The sequence below is a fragment of the Cupressus sempervirens genome, chromosome 9, assembly GCF_028749045.1.
Source record: "Cupressus sempervirens isolate cs-2001-9-10 chromosome 9, ASM2874904v1, whole genome shotgun sequence".
Lineage (NCBI taxonomy): Eukaryota > Viridiplantae > Streptophyta > Pinopsida > Cupressales > Cupressaceae > Cupressus > Cupressus sempervirens.
Genome location: NC_143126.1, coordinates 238,976,620 through 238,986,098, shown reverse-complemented (window position 1 = coordinate 238,986,098; position 9,479 = coordinate 238,976,620). Strand labels below are relative to the sequence as shown.

At 33.5% G+C, this 9,479-nt stretch overlaps 1 pseudogene; it reads left to right on the top strand.

Moving 5' to 3' along the window:
• Nucleotides 1–2,317: 2,317 nt before the first annotated feature.
• The window catches only part of LOC149538375 (transport inhibitor response 1-like protein), a 41,514-nt pseudogene continuing 34,352 nt past the window's right edge, over nt 2,318–9,479 (top strand).

Below are 9,479 nucleotides of genomic sequence, written 5' to 3'. Positions count from 1 at the left end.
CTCCCCTTATTTTTGGACTTAGAATGGCGATGCTGCTTTTAGTTCTTGCCTCTTTCTTTTGGTCTTCTGTGAACACTCAAAGCCTCTTTGGCAATCAGAGAGACCTTCCTTCTCATCTCCTCAGAAAGTAGAGAACCAACAACGTCCTCCATCTTCAAGACAACTGAAGTGCTCCCTATAGCCATCACAAGACTATCCCATGAGTTTGGCAATCAACATAACAAGATTTGACACCTTTCTTCTTAATCAATTGGCACTCCTACTAAGGTCAACTGAGTCACCAACATATTAAACCTTTCCAGATGCTCAGAAATTTGTCCACCTTCTTCCATTCTCAAGGAATACAACTTCTTCCTCCAAAAAATCTTATTCGCAAGTGATTTCGCTTGATAGATCTCACTAAGATTTTTCCAAAGCTTCTTCGTGGTAGGTTCTTCATGGACATTAATCAGAATTGAGTTTGCAAGAAACAATCTGATGAGACCTTTAGCTTTTCTATCATTCACATCATATTGTGCAACTAATGTGGGATCTGTAGGCCTTAGCTTGTTCTCATCAATCACATCCCATAGATCCCAATCAATCAATAGATCTTCCATCTTCAACTTCCACATCTCAAAGTTTGTGCCAAAAAGCTATTCAACATCAATTCTCCCTGACATGCTTGCCATCTTTTCAATCCCGCAACATAGAAATGAAATGCTCTGCACAAGCTCCCACTCAAACCTTGATTAGCTCAAAAAATCCTATACCCAACAAATAGAACCAAAGTTGCCCAAGCTCTGTCACCACTTGTAAGGAAGCAAAGGTGCGCAGAATCACTTCCTACACTAATCTTTGAGAGAATGATTATGCAAATCAAAGTAACTATTGCAAAGATCTCAAGAAATGCATAATAACATAATCAAAATAACAAAGAACACACAACACAGTGATTACCGTGGGGAAACCCTTCCAAGAGAAAAACCCCACCCTCCCAAACTCGCACAATGTATTATCAAACCAAGATGATTACAATACACTTGCAATGCAAGTTCTTATAGGAGTGCATCACCACAACTCAAACTTGGAGAGACTCCTTCTAGCACCAGTCTTGCAAACTAAACTCAATTACACAAACACTTCCCCAAGCCCTCCTTTTATAGTGATTTTACAACCTGGAAACCACTTATGGTTTTATAAAACCATGGGAAAAACTACCATGCCACATGTTACCCATTTTTGACATTTACATTTCCAATATGGAAAAACAACCAGGTTAAAAATAGTAATTCCGTCCACAATTTTGTCTCTTAGTCTGGACCCCCATAAAAGTCACAAAATGAGTCATCAAGGCTCTAAAAATGACCTACCTATATTCTACTATGGACAAGCCTCATTTTAACAACTCACTAACCATTTTCCAATGCATAAACAAGTGGAAAACTTCCACAAACAAAATTTGGAATTTTCCAAGAAAGGATTGCAAGGTTGAGACACATGTTTCTCAACAGAAATTGTTGGAAGAGGCTACAAAGGCATACAACATTCCTCCCTTGCATAGATTTTTGGGAAGAGGGCCTTCTAACCCACTATTCGACACATCAGAGACCACGACGTTGGGATTGGAACCCATACCCTGGGGTAACCAGCCACTAAAACGGTTGTTGTAGAGCATCAAGTAACTCAAGTGCCGGAGCTCACCAATCTGAAAAGGTATCTTTCTAGTGAATTTTTTTGCAATTGAAGAAGAATCACCTATGTGAGATTACCAACTGTGTTGGGAACTGTACCTTCGAACTGATTTGTGCCCCAAGTCCAAAAAGGATAACCTTGTGAGCTGATCAATGTTCTCTGAAATTCATCCAGAAAAGTTATTTCTAAAATGAGAGAGCTCCATCAAATTTTACAGAGACATCAAACTGGCAGGAATATCGCCAGAAAGATCATTCTATGATAGATCCAAGAACACTAGCCGACTTAAATTACTCAGGAAAGAAGGGATTTCTCCAACAAGGCTATAGTTATCTAGCCTTAACACCTGCAACTACTTCAAATTGCCAAGCTCTCTCGGTATAACACTGGGATGTAGAGGATTACCCCCAATCGTGAAGTTTCTTAGAGACACAAAATGCCCTACAAAATTAGGGAATGCCCCTGTCAGACTATTTTTGTGCAACAAGAGAGCTTCTATCTTTGGCAGGAGCCTGAAGGTTGGTGGAATGGAGCTGCTGAAAGCATTATATGAAAAATTCAAAACTCTCAACTCACTCAATTTGGAGATATGAGTTGGCAGCTTTCTAGTGAAGCCATTGCTTGAAAAATCAAGCTTTTGCAAATGCTTTCAATTGAAGAGGACATCTGGGGAAAGAATAGTGAAAGCATTGCCCTGAAGAATCAATTCTGTGAGATTGGGAAGGCAGCAAATGGTAGAAGTGAAGTTGCCAGAAATGGAGTGACCAGTAAGATCAACAGTGGTAACTCTGTCAAACTCATCATAGGTAATTCCTTTCCAAGTGCATGGAGTTTGGTGAGACTCGTTCCAGTTGCTCAAAGCATTACTACTGTCCCTCCAATCTCCATTTCTGAGATTAATCAAAATTACTTTGTCATGTGATAGAGAAGCACAGTGGGGAAGCAATAGGAAATAGTTGATAATTTATGGAAATGATGTGGAGAGAGTTCACAATGATGAAAATAAAATAATAAATGACACAATTTACAAGGGAATCATATGGCAGAGTCTTCCTAGCATTTCTTACTCTTGAACTAGGGCTTTCTCAATCACTTGATTACACACACTTCCAATCCCAACTAGCAATGAATTCACCTTGACATTTACATTGTTTAATGTCTCCCATCAGAAAATAAACCCCTTGTTTGGTTAGAATCTCTATCTTGTTTAATTCTGCATGTGCTTGGTTAGTAATATATCATACATGTTAGAATAACTCTTTCCATCAGTATCAAGCCTTCATCCTCATGGAAAGATTTTCATTTCCTTCAAAACCTACTGCAACAAATAAATAATTAAAAGAAATCTATAGGTTCTGCAACAGGTGTAACAACAAACCTATAATAACATGAAACTTATCAACAAATTACTTGGAATGATGAAGGAAACTTTATTAATGCATTTGTAGAGCCAACCAATCGGTTTGCAGATCACAATATGGAATTTGAGTTGCAAAATATCTAAGTTTTAATATTGTTGTTCACTAGTCCATACATACCACTCTTTCAATATATTCTCTCCTCTCTTTTTTTACATCAGAGACTCTTTCCAATTTATAAGACACCCTATAATAACTGACTCTAACCAACTATCATCATTGAGTTGGGTATTTTAAAATTATTACAAACTAAACTTCCCTCTAAACCAGCCGTTACCTTTTTTTATTTAATGTTTGAACTTGAAAAGCCATACAATGGTTTTATTAAACATTAAACTCTTTTCTATACCTAAACCTATCTTGAAGACCTAATATTATTTTAGCATAATTATAGGTTCCAAGACTGCACAATTGATTTGATGACCTTGTTTATACATTCCTTCCTTCTAATTTGTTTTGAGGATCTTTGCAATCTTTATAATCTTCAACTGTGGCTTGAATATTTGAGGTGCTCCTGCACCAGGAAACAAAGCAAGCGTTGTGTGGAACATGATTGGATGCACAATGTTTTAGCAATTTCAAATAACGATAAGAAAATCTCTCAGTTTCACTCGATTTGTAGTTACAATGGCAAAGAACTTCTAGATTTCCATTAATATCCTTTTTTGAGGTTATCCCTACTATCAACGTGAAGATGTCTAACCTTTTTGAGTGTTGTGAACTGGTCAAGGTTTTGTCTAAGAATATATTTGAAGGAAACTTCATAGAGCTGCCTGAGATGGATGCCACTTCTCTTTTGATCATACGTTAATGGACTCAAAAGAGATAAATAGAATTGTGCTCTTTAGGTTTCAATGTGACGTGTGACTCAAACGGGGAGACATGATTGACCCACAATATGTTCGATCACTTTTATTAGTTTCTGGCTTTTAAAAAGGTAGAGACTATTATTTTCAAATGAACTAAAACAATTAATCCTCCTTCCATATTTTTTGGATGATAGGCAAAAAAATAAAAATGGTATGGTGCATAGCAGTTAGATATGTCTAATTTTTCAATTTATTTGAATTTCCTCATTTTCCTATTGGGCTGTTTTATTTTTCTAGTGGTTTTATTCATTATTTTTTTTGAAATAGCAATAAATAAAAAAGGCAGAGTGAGTACTCGTGGAAATGAAAACAACTGTCATATTTATTGTCAATGTCATGTCTGAGGAGGAGGCAGCTACCAAATGGGATGGTGAAATCTTTCATATGCTTATTCTCATTATTGTCATTCAATGGCACATTAAAACCATTCCTCTGGGTCGATGCAGTGTTAAAAGTAAGATGCATGCAACTAGATTTTGTTTGTGTTTGTAGTTTGTAGAAGAGATCGTGCAGCTTTCGAAGGCATTTGCATTGTGCATTTTTGTTGAGGGTTTGGAGAATCTGACAACCTTAAGGCAACAATATGGGCTATGAAAATCTTTGAACAACGTCTTCCTAGTCATTGAAGCCTTCAAAAATTTTAGGGATCAGAGACCTTATCCTACCTCTCACGTGGTTGGCCATTTCGAGGGCCGATTTGCCTTTGTTATCCTCAAGGTACATGTTTAAAGTCATTTACCCTTTCTTTGTTCTTAGTGTTTAAACAAAGGCATTCTACTTCTTCTGTAGTTAGAGTTAGAAAATAGCTTTTCTAGGTTTTGTTATTTATGTCTACAACCTTTACAAAGGGGTTGGACAGACATGTACTCTAGGGTTTCAAGAGTTGTAGCAACAGTTGAAGGGGTTAAACAAAATACTTGAGGTAACGCTCTCATTCTTTTAAAATCCTAATATTGGCTAAGTCATTACAAGTATTTGGAGTTTACTGAGAGATCCCAAATTTATCATATTGTTTGTAGTTTTTGATTTTGATTTTGTGCGTTGAGCTTGAAACTAGCTTATATGTCCCTCTCTTTACGTTCAAGGACATAGATATATGTCTGCATAATGTTTGTAGGGTTACTATTCCCAGTAAAAAATTGTTTCAGTATTTTAATCTTGAATATTGTTTGAATAGATGTATTGCCAAGTTGTGTATTGTTCGGTCTCATACAGTTAAAATGTATTCCAGTGAATTCCTCCTAAATCCGTTATTCATTAAAGCATCAAAAACATATGCAGATAGTATCCCATTGCAACCATCAAAATCACTCCAATTGTATTGTTAGGTGTGCCATTATGGACTCGACCCTAGGTCATTGTGGTGGTAAGCTCTATTAGTGTAGGATAGGGTTCTATAAATTATATCATAGGAGGGTTTCCCTTTGTAATGTGTAGAGTTGGGAGTCTTTGGTTCATAAAAAATGTGTGCAAATGAAATAATTCAATGTGAAATCTTATAGACTCTGAGTTCATTCAAACATTCAGAAATCATTATAGCTTTTCAGTTACATTAGTCATGAGTTTTAGTGGGTTTTAATGGGTAAGAACAAGTAGATTTATGCAATCCATGGGGTTTTTAGAGGGTTTGAAGATTGCTCCGATTTTGAATTTTGATCCCATTGAGATCTATTTTATGTACTCCATTTCTAGAAAATCATATAATCGCATTTTATTTTCATTTTACTTCCATATTCTAGTATTTAAAGATGCAATTACTGGAACCATTCCCAAAATTTTAAGGATTTAATTTCTTGCCTAGATATTCAAACATCACAAAATCTGTTCAACATATCTCAAACTTGCTTTTTCTAATGCTTGGATATTTCTCAGGTCTCATTTTGTAGGTTAAAGTATTGGAAGCTGTTTGAGGTTATGATGAATTTTAAAATTTGAAACCAAATAATAGCATGTTCTAGTGTCCTAAATCCTTTTGTGTCATATATATGAAGTTGATGTTTTTCCTCTTGTTTTAGTTTGAATGTTCATAATTGCATCTTCTCAAAGCACTACTATTGCTTACAGAATGTCATTTAGTCCTAAATTCTGGGCAATGCTAGCTAAGTGATTTACCTAAATTGCAAGACCAGAAACAAAACTCCAACAACGAATATTGCACAAAGAATGTGTAGAAATAAACTAAATAACATGCTACTATTTTGTCATTTATGATGTGTCTCTTCACTATGGTTGAAAACTTCCAGCTGGTGTTTCCCACATTTTTTGATTGATTTCTTGTTGCATCTATTGGAGTCATTCAACTTATTCAATTGGCTAAAGATCATCTACTTTGTTTAGTTACTAGTTCCAACTATACAAAATTACTATAGCAATTGAAGTAGCCATAGATTATCACTTTGAAATATGAATATTATATAGTTTATGCCTTTCTAATTTTCAATGTTACTTTAAAATTTCTACTTAATATTTCAACTACACAACATGAAGAGATCTTATTGTGACTAAATCAAATTCGAAGTATTATGTGTGTTGTTATTTTTCCTTTCTTTAAGTTTCCTATGTATGACTGTCCACTATAGTTTGATGAATATTAAATGTTAGTCTACGTGTCCATTAAATGGATAGTTTGATGTTTCTCCAAGTTGTCAATAATGGTATCTATTATTAAATATTTGAAAAATAGAAATGAAATACAAGTTTGAGAAAAATATGTTTTACATTACTTATTATTTATTAGTAATATGTCAAACTATCATTCTAAATAGTTATGTTTAATTTGATTCTATTTATAAAATAAAAGTATGATACAGGTAACCAAAACAATTTGGACAAAAAAAAGAAGAATAAAATGTATTTAGAAGCTGAAATATTGTTAGCTTAAGTTTACACAATATAATACAACAATTAAAATACATTATAGCATACATTTATTTTGTTAGCCTGACATATATAAACCACGCGATATAGAAAAATAATTTTTACTGAAAAATAGAGTTGGAGGTACAAAACAGATGTGCATCACCAAAAACAAGACTTGAGGATAAAAATGTTTTTTGTGTCAATCCTTTTCCATCAAGTGGACTCAATATCCAAATATTTAGAAATAGAACTTCATACCCACAAGAACAATTAGACTATAGATGTGTATACCCATCTACAAGAATAAATAAACTATAAATGTATTTGCACCCATCAACAAAATGTGTATGTACTTGTGTTGAAGTTTTCTTTCCTCAATAGGTGCTTGACCAAATAGCTTAGGGAATCCAAATAATATGTTTTCTAAAAGAGCTTTGCATGTTTACTAATCTGGATTCTAAGAGGTCTGACTCTATATATGATATATACCTATTTAGTTTCTCTCCAAATTGATTTGAATTCTTATCAATGGAAAAATAGATCTATGGCCATTACACATTACCACAATCAAATAGTTGAATTGTAAAGGGTCCATAAAAGATCTCAAAACATTACTTTTTGAGGAAGTCAACTGACTTAAAAGCTATTAAAAGGGCCCAACAAAAATAGGATCCATTCTTGCAAATATTCCTACTTTGAGAATGCACAAGCAAGGGTTTCAGTCTTATTTCATCATTAGGAACTAAAACTCCCATTGGTTAGATATAGTGGCAATGTTTGAGCTTAGTTTGTCAAGCTTACAAAATTCTAGTAGAGGGTTCAAACAAATGTTTCAATGTTTATCAGTTCCAAATCCTACATATATTATTCCTGCAATTATAAATCTGATTACAAGCATCTATTACCAAAAAATAGTTTCAACAGCATGGGCATGACAATTGGAGATAGAACACCTCTTTTCTAGTGGCCAACTCATCAAAATTTGGAATGTATAGCATTGTTAAGGCATTAGATACAGTTTTTGATGCGGAACATACAAGTACAACACCATAAAATGTCACCATCAAGTTCCTTTATATTGTTGTTATGTTTTTGAATTCAAGGTCATATCTTGTGATGGTTAGGACTTGTAAAATGTTCATAAATTTTTATGTCTTCCTGCTATTATTCAATTATCAGTTTGTTTCAATGATTAATTTCTCTTCGGAGTCATTACTTGTGTCTACAATTTAGTCTATGCTCTGCATGTGCCTTTTATATATTGGAAAATATTAAACAAGTGGTTTTTTCAGAAAACAATAACCATTGCACTACATCGGTTTTTAGGTGGGGCAAATTTAAAATTTGCAGGTTTCCTTACATTCAATTAAGTGGAAATGTAGTTTGTCATATGTTAAGCATCTTAATCATAGACATGTATGGTGGTGGTAGACAAAGAAATAAGGCACAATGCTCTAGCAATTACATCCATTACATCTTAGCGTGCTGCAATGAGTTCCATGCAATTATATTATAAACATGATAGACTCCCATGAGAACTTCATTTACTTTGTAAAAATTACACTCCTAAACCTTACAATTACGTGCACCTTTATTAATTCCTTTTATTAGATATTAGAATCACAAAAAAAACATAAGAAGAGTAAATTTTGTTTACAAAAAAATGTCTCCTGTGTTGAGTATTCCATTGTCCTTTTTATACACTGGCCATAATTTGGAATAGCTAACTTGCAAATATAAACAATTATTCTCCCATTCATCATATTCCTTGAACTAAGGCCTCTTCTATGACATATAATGAGGAGAAAAATTCAAATAGGTCTGATATTCATATTTGTCTAGTTTGCTTGTTCATAGTAAAACCAACTAGCATATATTCATATTTTGTATTTCTTTCTTATTTGTATGACCAGGCATATATCTATAAGTAAGAGACTATAATAACTACTTGTTTACTTTTTATAATATTTTATCCATTATTTGTTATTGAATCTGACACTCTTGTGTAATATAAAATTCTTAGCTTCTACTTCCACTTGATACTGGTTACTCCTACATCACTTGGGATCTCAACTTGACATCTACAAAGGTAAATTCATTGTCATTGCTTCTTCTTATCCATGGATATGTATTAAGTTTCGTTGTGTGATATGTTTACATATATTCATTTCTCATGTAGACTAATGAATCTCTTTGATAGATACCTTTACAAATTAAATAGAGTATATGCTTAATACAATTTATCTTCTTTCTAACTTCTACATATAAAACAAGAAGTAGGAGGGAGTCTTAATCCAATCCTAATGTTTGATTTTTGTACTATAGACTAATCTTGCAAAAATTATTTCATAGACTAATGATTATATGTGGATCTAAGACTTCAATTTCCTTTCTAAAATGGTTAGTGTCAATTGTAAAAGACTAATGAATGTCTTTGATAGATACCTTTACAAATTAAATAGAGTAGATGCTTAATACAATTTATCTTGTTTCTAAATTCTACATATAAAACAAGGAATAGGAGGGTGTTTTAATCCAATCCTAATGTGTGATTTATATAGTGAAGACTAATCTTCCAGAAATCATTTCATAGACTAATGATTATCTATGGATCTAAGACTTAAATTTCCTTTCTAAAATGGTTAGTGTCAATTGTAAA